Source organism: Dreissena polymorpha, chromosome 7, assembly GCF_020536995.1.
Source record: "Dreissena polymorpha isolate Duluth1 chromosome 7, UMN_Dpol_1.0, whole genome shotgun sequence".
NCBI lineage: Eukaryota > Metazoa > Mollusca > Bivalvia > Myida > Dreissenidae > Dreissena > Dreissena polymorpha.
This window is the reverse complement of record NC_068361.1, coordinates 98,646,455-98,659,581: the sequence shown is the minus strand read 5'-3', so window position 1 is coordinate 98,659,581 and position 13,127 is coordinate 98,646,455. Positions and strand designations below refer to the sequence as shown.

The following is a 13,127-nucleotide window of genomic DNA, read 5'->3' as shown; positions in this document are numbered from 1 at the left end:
GTTTTTCGTACATGGCTATAGAGAAAATTTGTTAACACTCTGCTAGTCATATGTTTGGTTTTAATAATAATGAGAATTTTATCAGGTCAATTGGTCTAATGGTATCAAGGATGATTTCGAAAATAGTTCCGGTATGCTGAAAATAATTGCCGCCAGGGCCGTTGATACTTGTCTTATATGGCTTAATCGAAACCTTGTTAACGAGGTTTTTGGGTCGCGTCAGATACTCGTGTTGATAAGATTGATATAGAAACTGTTTCAGCCTTACTTCCACTTTAACAGTCGACTGTTGAGGCAGACAAAAGATAATCAACATGCATAAACGCAACGAGATTAGAGGCAATGCTCTCCGACACATGACATTTAAACATTGGACGATTTTCATCCAACCATTCCGATAAACTGTCGCGTGCCATCGGTCACTAAAGCTTTTGTCGCCCTAGATGTCATGTGCGTCAGCGATTTTAAACGTACACGACTTTTCTACAATATTTCGAATTATTACACGATGACAGTTATAATCTTCGCAATCCCGTTATCAAACCAACTTATTGATTAGGTTGATCTGAATGTAAAGTTTTTTTCACACGTGAAAAAAACTATCCATGTCAGATTTTATATCGTAATAAAGGCAGTGTAGTCGAAGTGGGGAACATATTGCAAGTTGACATCTAACAAATGAAAAACGTATCATGCACATAAAAAAGAAATCATTTTATTTTTGTATGAATAACTTTTTAAAATTGTCATAAATTTAACTATATATTCTCAAATAAATTAACATTTTTATTTATCATTATAATGTTAAAAATATAAATATTTTTTTTGTTTGCATGTTTTTTTGTTCTCCATTAATATACCGACGTGAACAAGCGAAAAAGACAACGTTTATAAACAAAGCTTTAAATGTTCTTGTCGAATGGAACACTATAGTAAGGAGCCGAGTCGTTCCGAACGGGAAGATCACTTTGTCGCTGTCCTCACAACGCCTGAGCATGCGCACTGGCGAATTTCCGGTAGAAAACGAAAGTGGACACTGCTAAGCAAATTACCCCCGTGCTGAGAAACACGATAGTGGTGATGAGTACTGCTCCATTCATGCACATCGTTTCTTCTGTGATGATTTCTGAATATAGTGATTGTAATTTGTAATAAAGAAATATAGATAAAATCAATAATGTAAAGTAAGACATGCTATACTAAAAACGTGTAAGTTGCATGTGTTTATGATAAGTCGATTTAAACATTATACACATCACATGTCAGTAAAAAAATAATATGCCTTTATCTCATTTTAATACTTTTCAAGCGCCTTCATCAAAGTGTCGTTTAATATTTTAAAGATAAATTGCAGTTTTGAAAATGGTGAAACAATTCTACTGATAATCAAACAGTTAAATTTGCCCAGTGTACATTTACACGGTATTTAGTATTTGTTTTAGTAAAAATCACTCACGGATTTCGGAATATTTCTCCACAATTTTTACTCGAGCACCGACGTCGATATCGAAATCCTCTGTCTGTCTTTTGGCAATGTCATGTCCAATGGACCCCACGCTTTCTTGCTTGCTCGGGACTTTGTTCGATGCATTGATTTCTCCTGTCACGTTGGCAGGCGTAACATCTCGCTTCTTGCGTCCCCAACCGGCATAGCCCATGCAGTTGGACTTTGATAGAAACGGTAATACACGTTATCATCTATATTATGCAAGTTTAAATCCTTTTTTATCTTACAAAATATTTTTTATCTGGCAAAAGAGGTCAATCCCGTCATCCAATGAAAAACTTCCCGTATTTAATGTTGCTGAAACCTTTTAAATCCCTTATTCTCTACAAGAAACAGTTAAAATAGATATAACAGGAAAAGTATAAATCCTTATCTTCGTTCACAGAAGAAATTATTATAATCAACGGAATTCATAAAAAATACGTTTATGTGAAACTGAACATTAAATTAACTCATGATATAAGAGCAGCGCTCTGGGAAAACCGGGCTTAATGCATGTGCGTAATGTATCATCCCAAATAAGCCTGTGCCGCCGCAGACTGGACTGATTATTGTTAAGATCAGACGTCAATTTAACCAAAAATCCATATAAACGGAAATATCGCCCCTATTTAGTCTTAGCTGAGTGCACAGGCTCATCCGGGTCGATAGTGTATGAACATCATCAGTTACGTACATATCCTTCCGATTGGCCGCTGCCGAATCCACGCTTAAAGGTGGATTCACATATTTTGGCATGTATTGAAGTCTGTCGTTAAATGCTTTATATTGATAAATGTTAAAATTGGATCTAAAAAGCTCCAGTAAAATATCAATTCTAAAATTGAATAAAGAAAACAAAAGTAAACCTCAACAGGGCTCAAACCACTGACCCCTGGAGTCCTGGAGTAAAAGTCTACGATTTAGACCACTCGGCCACCCGTCCTCATTCAATCAAGTATTTATTTTATACTTTATATACGTAACCCTCGTAGTTTCACAAAAATAAAACGACAACAACAGAACTCTCCAAATTATTAAATCGTTTTGCGTTGCAACGATTTATAATTTTCAGGTTTTTTAATCGTCAAAAGATGCATATAATGGCTAATTTAGAACATGATAAATGTTCAGTATTATTGTTTCCTAACAAATATCATAATTTAAACGAAAATTTGCGAATCAGAAACAACTTTTTTGTCAATTTGTCAATTTACCAAAACGTGAAAAGGCCCCTTTAAATGTTCGTCAGTTTAGTACCTATCTTTCCGATTGGTCGCAACCAAAGCCACGCTTAAATGTTCGTGAGTTGGATTACCTCTTCACAGTCGCCTTTACAGACTTGCAGCACACATGTAAAGTTCATCTCAATCGCTCCTCCCTCTAAGTTGGTTGACCGGAAGGCCCCGAACTCGCTCATGAGGTAACCGCACTTGAAACGCGAGAAGTTCGGGAACAGGTCCGTGTCAGTGGCGCAACTGAGAGTGATGCATATTTCGGTTACAACACCATTGGCGAAAAGCATGTGTACATATTGCCGTGCTAACCTTACAGTAAGAACTCAATTCACACATCCGGGGTGATTTTGGTTGTATTTTATCACAACGGACAGGTGGGGTGGGAGGCGGAAAACTACAACGGGCGAGGCATGGTATGGTATTGCGCAAGGGGGGTTAGAGGGTTAGGGTTAGGGTTTGGGTTAGTGTTATGGGTCGGGTTAGGGTTTGGGTTAGCCTAAACCCAACCCTAACCCTAATCCGACCCTTAACCATAACCCTTACCCTAACCCTTTTGGGGGGTTATCACCCCTGACCATGCCTCGCCCGTTGTAGTTTTCCGTCCACTTTATACCCACCGCAAAAGACAACATTAAAACTGAATGTAGAGAAGCTATTTCAGTAAACAAAAAAGTGCGTGTAAGGCCATTTTTTTATATTCATGATTTTTCGTTATTATCAATTTATACGTGAAAGTTGTGAGAGTTAATGCAGTATGTATCGTCATTTTTTATCTAGTGCCATTATATAGACCTTTTACAATAAAAAACCCAGACTGTATCTGTATTCAATATGTTAATTGGCTTCTCGCGAGGGGAGACAAAACGGCCACTCTCTTACCAATTCGCTTCAACTTATTTATCAGTTAGCATTATTATGTTATGTAGTTTATCATTTTCGTTTAATTTCTCTTTTTCTTGTGAGATGACAAATATATTGTAGTTTTACAAAAACAAATGAAGATAAAATTATATCCCCACCATAGCGAACATAACATTCTTCCGAAATAAAAAGCAAATATCAGATGTTTTCTGTAAATTACACACATAAATGTACAATGTTTATCAAACACAGTGAAAAAAGTGACTATTTTCAAACGTCCAATTGCATATAATTCAGTGATAAAACGACAACTGTATAAATCATTTTAACAGTAAAGGTACCGGTCTCTGCTTAAACTCAATTGAAATAAAGGATGAAGGCACGTTTAGCAAGATCTTAATTTAATCCGTCATCTATTGTGAATTTCCATCAATATAAAAACACCTTAGCCCTAATCTTTTGCTAAATTCGATTGCATTTGTTCTGTAGTGTTATTGTTGTTTGAGTCATTAGTGTTTTGCTTAAGAAATCTATTGAAAATACATATTTTTAGATTGTGTCAATATGATTTGGAATTAAGAAGGGCGTTTGTTTTATGCTCCCACTTACATGGGTTGTTTAAGGCTTGTCAGTCCGCCCATCTCCAGTAAACATGCCCATATCGGCTGGAATGATGACATTACCTGAGCTCTTTGCTGATAAAGAGCATACATTGTCCCGACTTTGAAGTTATATACTAGTTTTTAATATGGGTTAAAAAAAAATATTTTTTTTTGGGGGTGGGGGTGGGGGGCATTCTATTGCAATTACATGATGTTATTTCGCATATAAGAAGTTTTTATTATGTTATGTAGTTTAACATTTTCGTTAAATTGCTCTTTTTCTTGTGAGATGACAAATATATTGTAGTTTTACAAAAAACAAATGAAGAGGAAATTATATCCCCTCCAAAGCGAACATAACATTCTTCCGAAATAAAAAGCAAATATCAGATGTTTTCTGTGACTTATACACATAAATGTACAATGTTTATCAAACACAGTGAGAAAAGTGACTATTTTCAAATGCCCTATTGCATATAATTCAGTGATAAAACGACAACTGTATAAATCATTTTAACAGTAAAGGTACCGGTCTCTGCTAAAACTCAGTTGAAATAAAGGATGAATGCACGTTAAGCAAGATCTTAATTTAATCCGTCATCTATTGTGAATTTCCATCAATATAAAAAACACTCTAGCCCTAATCTTTTGCTAAATTCAATTGCATTTGTTCTGTAGTGTTATTGTTGTTTGAGTCATTAGTGTTTAGCTTTAGAAATCTATTGAAAATACATATTTTTAGATTGTGTCAATATGATTTGGAATTAAGAAGGGCGTTTGTTTTATGCTCCCACTTACATGGGTTGTTTAAGGCTTGTCAGTCCGCCCATCTCCAGTAAACATGCCCATATCGGCTGGAATGATGACATTACCTGAGCTCTTTGCTGATAAAGAGCATACATTGTCCCGACTTTGAAGTTATATACTAGTTTTTAATATGGGTTAAAAAAAAATTTTTTTTTTTGGGCGTGGGGGTTGGTGGGCATTCTATTGCAATTACATGATGTTGTTTCGCATATAAGAAGTTTTTATTATGTTATGTAGTTTAACATTTTCGTTAAATTGCTCTTTTTCTTGTGAGATGACAAATAAATTGTAGTTTTACAAAAACAAATGAAGAGGAAATTATATCCCCTCCATAGCGAACATAACATTCTTCCGAAATAAAAAGCAAATATCAGATGTTTTCTGTGACTTATACACATAAATGTACAATGTTTATCAAACACAGTGAGAAAAGTGACTATTTTCAAATGCCCTATTGCATATAATTCAGTGATAAAACGACAACTGTTTAAATCATTTTAACAGTAAAGGTACCGGTCTCTGCTAAAACTCAGTTGAAATAAAAGATGAATGCACGTTAAGCAAGATCTTAATTTAATCCGTCATCTATTGCGAATTTCCATCAATATAAAAAACACTCTAGCCCTAATCTTTTGCTAAATTCAATTGCATTTGTTCTGTAGTGTTATTGTTGTTTGAGTCATTAGTGTTTTGCTTTAGAAATCTATTGAAAATACATATTTTTAGATTGTGTCAATATGATTTGGAATTAAGAAGGGCGTTTGTTTTATGCTCCCACTTACATGGGTTGTTTAAGGCTTGTCAGTCCGCCCATCTCCAGTAAACATGCCCATATCGGCTGGAATGATGACATAACCTGAGCTCTTTGCTGATAAAGAGCATACATTGTCCCGACTTTGAAGTTATTTACTAGTTTTAAATATGGGTTAATTTTTTTAGATTTTTTTTTTGGGGGGGGGGGGTGGGGGGCATTCTATTGCAATTACATCATGTGGTTTCGCATATAAGAAGTTTTTTTTAAAGATACAAATTGTTAAAATGCGTTCGAATATTGATTCGGTATTGGTCCGCTCTCTGTGGAGATATATATAATGTATCTCTCAGCCTGACATATGTTCGACATCACATCTGTTAATAATTGTTAAATATACCTTTCACATGATATTTTAGAGAAATATAGATAAACTGTCGGGCACTGTACTGGCTTATAGTAGAATGATTTCCCTTGATTGAAGTTTGTTTATATTTTGCGGAGAAAAAAAGGATTTAAACTGTGAATTGCGAATTATAGAAGGATAATTTAAGTTGTGTGAAATATGAAAGGATGTATCATACTGATTTTTTTAATCTAGAGGTGAGAGACTTATTGTAAGAAACTTTATTCTAAATAACTTTGATACGTGTCGATGATCTATTTTTAGTGACACAAGCTGTGCTACTTGCACTTGACTATTTATCGAGAAATCGTGTTTATCGTGAACCTGGTAAATAAGGCTTAGTGTAAAACCTCCATTTATCTCTTTTTTCGATACGCTTGGATAGAGCGCAACTTAGTTTAGAGCGTAATGGGCGTCTGTACTGAAATTTGGCGTGCTAGAATAGGTTGTTTCACGCAGCCTATTAAATGTAAAACAAAATTACAAGTTCTGATTGTTAGTGGTTCCAGTATATCGCTGTGCATTCGTGTGACGCTATTTTTACTCCTAGCCGTGCACGGCATTGAACCGAACCTTGGACCTGGTTCTAGGGGTGGTTATCCACGCGGGACTGGAGGACGTAGTTCAAGAGCTAGAGGTCAGGGAAGATGCTCAGATACAAATAACAGTGAATTAGACCTATTTTCCCTACCGTCCCAGGCGTCCGAGAAGCCCCAAACGAGAAGAACTTCGCGATTAGTCTCCAACCAGTCAACTATGAATGCTTGGCTTACAAATTCTCAGAACGAGAGAGATCTCCCATCCGGACATACTTTCGATAATACATATGATCCATCTGATAACCCATCCATTGCTTGTAGTATTGACTCGTTTTCCGATTCTATGGAGCCCGGCGATGTTCATGACACAACTGTTACACCTAGTGAACATAACACAACTGTTACACCTAGTGAACATGAAAATCTTACAATGACCATATTGATTGATATACAAAAATATTGCAAAGATCTTAACAGAAAATTTGATAAGTTGGAGAAGTCCGTTGATGATTTAAAAAAAGAAAACAAAAAACTACAAGAACAAAACCACATGGTCGCGGAAACTGTAAATTCGCTTGCTGCAAATGTGTCGGAGCTTGAATTAACATCAAAACGTTCTACATATAAATTGGATCTGCTCGAGGGTCAATCAAGACGTCAAAATCTGAACTTTTCTAACATTGAAGAATCAAGAAATGAAACATGGGACGAATCGGAGTCAAAAGTACGAGACTATATAAAAAGTGACCTTAAGCTAGATGAATCGGCAATAGGTATTGAACGTGCCCACCGTCTTCCAGGGAAAAACTATCCACGTCCTTTGATCGTTAAATTTTCTCTCTTTAAGGATAAGGAACGCATTATCAAACGATATCGAGAGCAAAGGAAATCCGATCTGGAGCACGAAACCAGTGATGCAACTTCTAATGAGGCATCTGCGACTGATACCGGAAGTGGAAAACGTGTTCGTGTGAGTGAGGACTTTACGGAGCGGGTCCGGAAGGCTAGATCCTCTCTTATTCCATTCTAGAAAGATTCACTTGCAGCTGGAAAGAATGCTTATCTACGTCTTGATTAACTTATCGTAAATGGAAACAGCTATGTGTACGACGAAAATAAAAAGCGTCCAGTTCCATCATTTAAATAGGTTGCCGGCCAACGCTCCTGTGATAACATAAGTGTTAACAATGACTTATATTTAAATGAAAATAACACTGACTTAACTGTGAACTATTTTGACTCTCAGCGTAATACACTAACGAGTTTGAATGACAACAGGATAATAATTAATGATAACAATAATGATCCAACAAATTGTCTTCATAATAACATTTCTTCTGTGAAATCTTATCTTAATATTTGTACGTGGAACATTGGAGGTCTTTTAAAATACAAAGATGATATAGATTTTCATAATTATATCTCAACATTTGATATTGTTGGATTAAACGAAACGTGGTCTGTCAAAGATAATATGTTTGATATTCATGGTTATACCCATTTCTGTTATTCTCGACCGAAAAGACAGTCCGCTTACAGAGGTTCCGGAGGCGTGTCAGTTTATATAAAAGATAATCTAATTAATGGTGGGCTGATTGAACGTATTTGTCATGATGTTACTGAATGTGTTGTCTTATTATTTAAAGGCTCATTGTTTAAAAATTTAGATGACATTATTTTTGTTTTTGCCTATGTTTCACCTGAATACTCAACTTTTTATGATGGAAACGATAACAATTCTATTGATATTCTATGTACCAAAATAAATAACATTATTGCTGATTTTCCAAATACCGAATTATTTTTGGCAGGCGATCTAAATTCTAGGATCAAACACTTCAACGATTTTATTCCAGAAGATGATCTGTCATTTATTTTTGGGAATGATAATGATTACCCATCTGATAATTTTGCAATTCGAAGAAATTCTAAAGATGAACATTAAAATAGTTTTGGTTTATCACTTATAGAATTATGTTGTACATTTGATATCCATATTTTAAATGGTCGTCTTTTTGGTGATAAAGTGTAATTTTACATGTTTTGCTAATAATGGTGCAAGTGTCGTAGATTATATGATTGCGTCATCAAGTTTATTTAGATATATTTCTGACTTTAAAATCAGTGATAAAGATAATTCTGATCACTTTCCACTTATTTGTCAATTATGTTATGAATCAACACAAACAAATTATTCAACAAGCAATATTTATGATTCAAATGTGCGTTTATGGCAGAAGTTTATTTGGAAAGAAGAATTGAAAGAAGATTTTAATAATAAATTTTGCATAAATTTCCGATGTTTTAAAGAAAATCTAAGAAATCGTAATGATCGTACTTTAAGTTCGTATATCTCTGATTTTATTACGGTTTTTAAACTGCTGGGGAAAATATGAAGTCTAATTCTAAATATTTTACTTCTTCACAGCCTGAATGGTGGGATCATGAATGTTATATTGCTTAAATTAAGTCACGAGCTTTACGATATTTTAGAATTACAAATGATAGACACGATCTTATGACATATAAGGCTAAAAAAAGTATATTCAAATCTATATGTTCAAACAAAAAAGTCATATGAGCTGAGAAAAAGTGTAATGATCTAGTTAGTTCCCGGAAAAATTCTAAAATGTTTTGGAAAACTTTAAAAGGAAACCGTAAACATCAATCAAATAGTATAGATCAAACTCAATGGCAAGATTATTTTAAAAATGTATTCATAAATAAAGAAAACAATTCTCAAGAGCAAGCTGACATCAGTCTTGAAAATATCCAATACGATTGTAATAGTTTAAACGCATCCATTTGTAACCAAGAAATCATTGATAGTATACATCTCTTGAAATCAAATCGTTCAGGGGGCCCTGACGGAATTTGTGTTGAAATGTATAAATTTACTATTAATGATATATTGCCCTTTTTAAATCCCATTTTTAATGAAATTTTTGATTCTGGTATTTTTCCTGAAAATTAGAGCGAGAGCATAATTACTCCACTACACAAAAAAGGATCTATAAACGATCCTAATAATTACCGTGGTATCTCACATATAGATTCTATATGTAAAATCTTTTGTCATATATTAAGTAATAGATTGACCATATGGTGTGATACTTTTGGTGTTATAGATAAGTCACAAACAGGGTTTAGAAAACAATATACAACATCAGATAACACTTTTACATTAATGGTGCTCTGTCAAAAATATTTATCTAAGAAAAAAGGTCGTTTATATTGTATTTTTGTAGATTTTGCAAAAGCATTCGACAGCATACAACATCAAAAACTGTGGAATGCTTTTGCAAGAAAAAATGTTAATGGTAAATTTTTGGTTATTATTCAATCGATGTATAGCAAGTTAAAATCATGTGTTAAGGTTAATAACAGATTGACGGATTTTTTCCCATGTAATATTGGAACCAGGCAGGGCTGTATGGCCAGTCCCATATTTTTTTCTATTTTCATAAATGACTTAGTTACATATCTGCACTCAAAATGTGATCATGGTTTATATGTCTCTGAAGATACAAATGAGTTAATTGCTTTAATGTTTGCTGACGATGTTTCCAGTTTCTCTGATACCATCATACGTCTGCAAAGGCAAATTAATTTAATTGAAAAAATCTGTAAATCTGTTGATATGAAAATCAATCTTGATAAAACAAATATCATCGTATTTAGAAATGGCGGTGTTGTTAAACAAATTGAAAAATGGACATATTGTGGAGAAAACATTGATATTGTATCATCTTATAAATATCTTGGTGTTTATTTAACGCCAAAACTTCTTTGGTCAAAAACTCAAAAAAAATGTTAGCATTGCAAAGTATAAAATCAATTGCTTGTATATTTAGATATCAACGTAAATTTGGTCATTTAAGTTCTGTAGATATTTTTTAAAGTTTTTGATGCCATGATTAAACCTATACTTTGTTACGGGTCCGAGATATGGGGCTATTCATATGTAGATAAAATTGAAAAAGTACAAATACAATTTTGTAAACAATATTGTTATTTACCGCAAAACACACATGATATCTTAGCTTTAGGAGAATGTGGTAGACTTCCTTTATGTATAACATATATGTCAAATTGCATCAAGTTCTGGTTGAAAATCACCCGTTTGGAAAATCATAGATACCCGAACCAGAGTTATAAAATGTTAAAAGATTTAGATGATGCAGGTAGAAGGACATGGGCTAGTCATATCAGAGAATTACTATTTAGTTATGGATTTGGTTATATTTGGTTTGCTCAAGGTGTTGGGCATGAAGACAATTTTATACATCTGTTCAAAACACGATTACAAGATTGTTATCTTCAAGTATGGAAATCAAAAATTGACAATTCTCCTAAAGCATTGCATTATAGATTTTTTAAACTGATTTGTACTGTGAACCATATCTGAATATAAATATGTCTTTTGTTTTAAGGAAAACTTTGTCAAGTTTTCGTTGCTCAGCGCATGGTCTCATGATTGAGAAAGGTCGACATTTATCAATAGATAGACCTTTAAGATTTTGTCCATTATGTGTAAAAAATAATATAAGCGTAGTTGAAGATGAATATCATTTCTTTTTTGAATGTAATGAATACGAAACATTTAGGCAAACATTCTTCAAACCTGACTGGTTAAGAAACCGATCTTATCAAATGTTATATGCTATCTAATGCTTAAAAGATGAACATAATGTAATAAGGATTGCTAAGTTTTTGCATAAGTCGCTTGTGAGAAGAAAAGAAATTTTAAACACACATACTTCAATATATTTTTGTAATGCTCTATCTAACATTTTAATCATGTGTATCATTTCAGAAACTTTTTTCTTTTTTTTTGCTTTAATGTTCTAAAATGTATGATTATATGATTATGTATCACTCTGCCTGATATATTTTGTAAATGCTGTATTTTGGGCCGGTGGCCTATATTACTTAATAAACATGTCTATATTTATACGCACAATGTGGTACCTCAGGCGCCAAGACTGATCGTCTATTTAAACAAAAGATTGATCATAATTTGCGTCTGTCTTCTTAAGGTTTGCTGTAACCTGGTAAAAGGTTACTATGTATGTAATTAAAGTAAATGTACGCATTTGCTTTTGCTAATATTAGTAAAAAAAATAAAACAAATGAAAAAGTATGATAATAAATGGTATAATCACATGTTTCTATGAAACATAGTATTGGTAACATTGTCATCAGTTTTGACAATCTTAGCTGATTATCATTGAAAACAATTTTTATTGGCAACCGTAGAAGCAGATTTAGATCTAGAAAATTGTGACGGCATTATTCCAATCTTGGGCCAACGCCAAGCAATAATGTTTCATAGGTTACTGCAACATATAAAATTATCAATTGTGTCATGGGTATGGCCGATTCGTTTGTGACAAACAAGGGTGCTCTTTAACACACGTGTGTGCTTTAGTTGCCTTAACTTCAAGTGTTGCCCCTTTTTCATTCACGCATATATAATTTATATTTGCAAAAATATATAGCAAAATAAGTATTGATTTAAAAACATTTATTTTTATAAGCAGGGTTACACATTGTCTGATTGAGATGGATAAACAAAATAGTTGTCCTGACAAATAAACCAATAATATTCTAATCAGACGATTCAATTCTCAATGTCATCTCTTTCCTTTACAAACTAGTCAGGAAATAGGTAAATAATATTCAAAGTAGTAACGGTATCAAAATGATAAATCTTAGAAAATCTACGTCCCAATGTATTGCGAATGGTTGTATATTTAATTCTAGTAACTACACATTTTGTTCGAATAACGGCTGTAATGTAAATGATGAATGAAATGCATTCTACTTTTACTATTCAACTATTTAATTAATGTAGTTGTTTTTTATTAACTGTCCAGAAACCTGATCAGAACTATAATCTAAATTACGTAATTAAATGTAAATAAAACGACCAAAGCAGTCACAGCTCTTCCTTTCAGGCAGTATTACCGCGTTTTAATAATATTGTCCGAAATATTGATACATTTTGTCGGGAATCTATTAATAAAACGGTGGGTGATTTTCTATATTTAACAAATGAAAGAAATGTATCGTCTGAAAAGATATAAACAAAAACTTCGGTAATATTATTGTTAAAGTAAACCAAATCTCGACAATGCTGTCATTTCGTTTGATACATTTAAATTATACTTTCCCTAATAAATTACTAATTATTTCAACTGTTACAGTGAAAAAAAACACAATATTTTTGTAGACATTTAATAGTTTATCGGTGTGTAATACTTAACTAGACCAGGGGTGGTATTCCAGTAGCTTCTTATCTTGTGGAAGTTTCCTTAAGTAATAAGTTTTCACTTAAAATAGCAGTTTTTTCCTTAATATTTAAGAAATTTCTTAAGTGGTATTCCATAAATTTCTTATATTAAGAAATTCCTTAAAACTGTTCGTTTTTTCCT

The 13,127-nt window shown here is 33.3% G+C and overlaps 1 protein-coding gene across 1 annotated transcript in view; it reads left to right on the top strand.

Moving 5' to 3' along the window:
• LOC127839947 (ZZ-type zinc finger-containing protein 3-like) overlaps positions 1 to 13,127 on the top strand; it is a 432,333-nt gene that overhangs the window by 278,581 nt on the left and 140,625 nt on the right. The gene's annotated exons all lie outside the window — the stretch shown is intronic.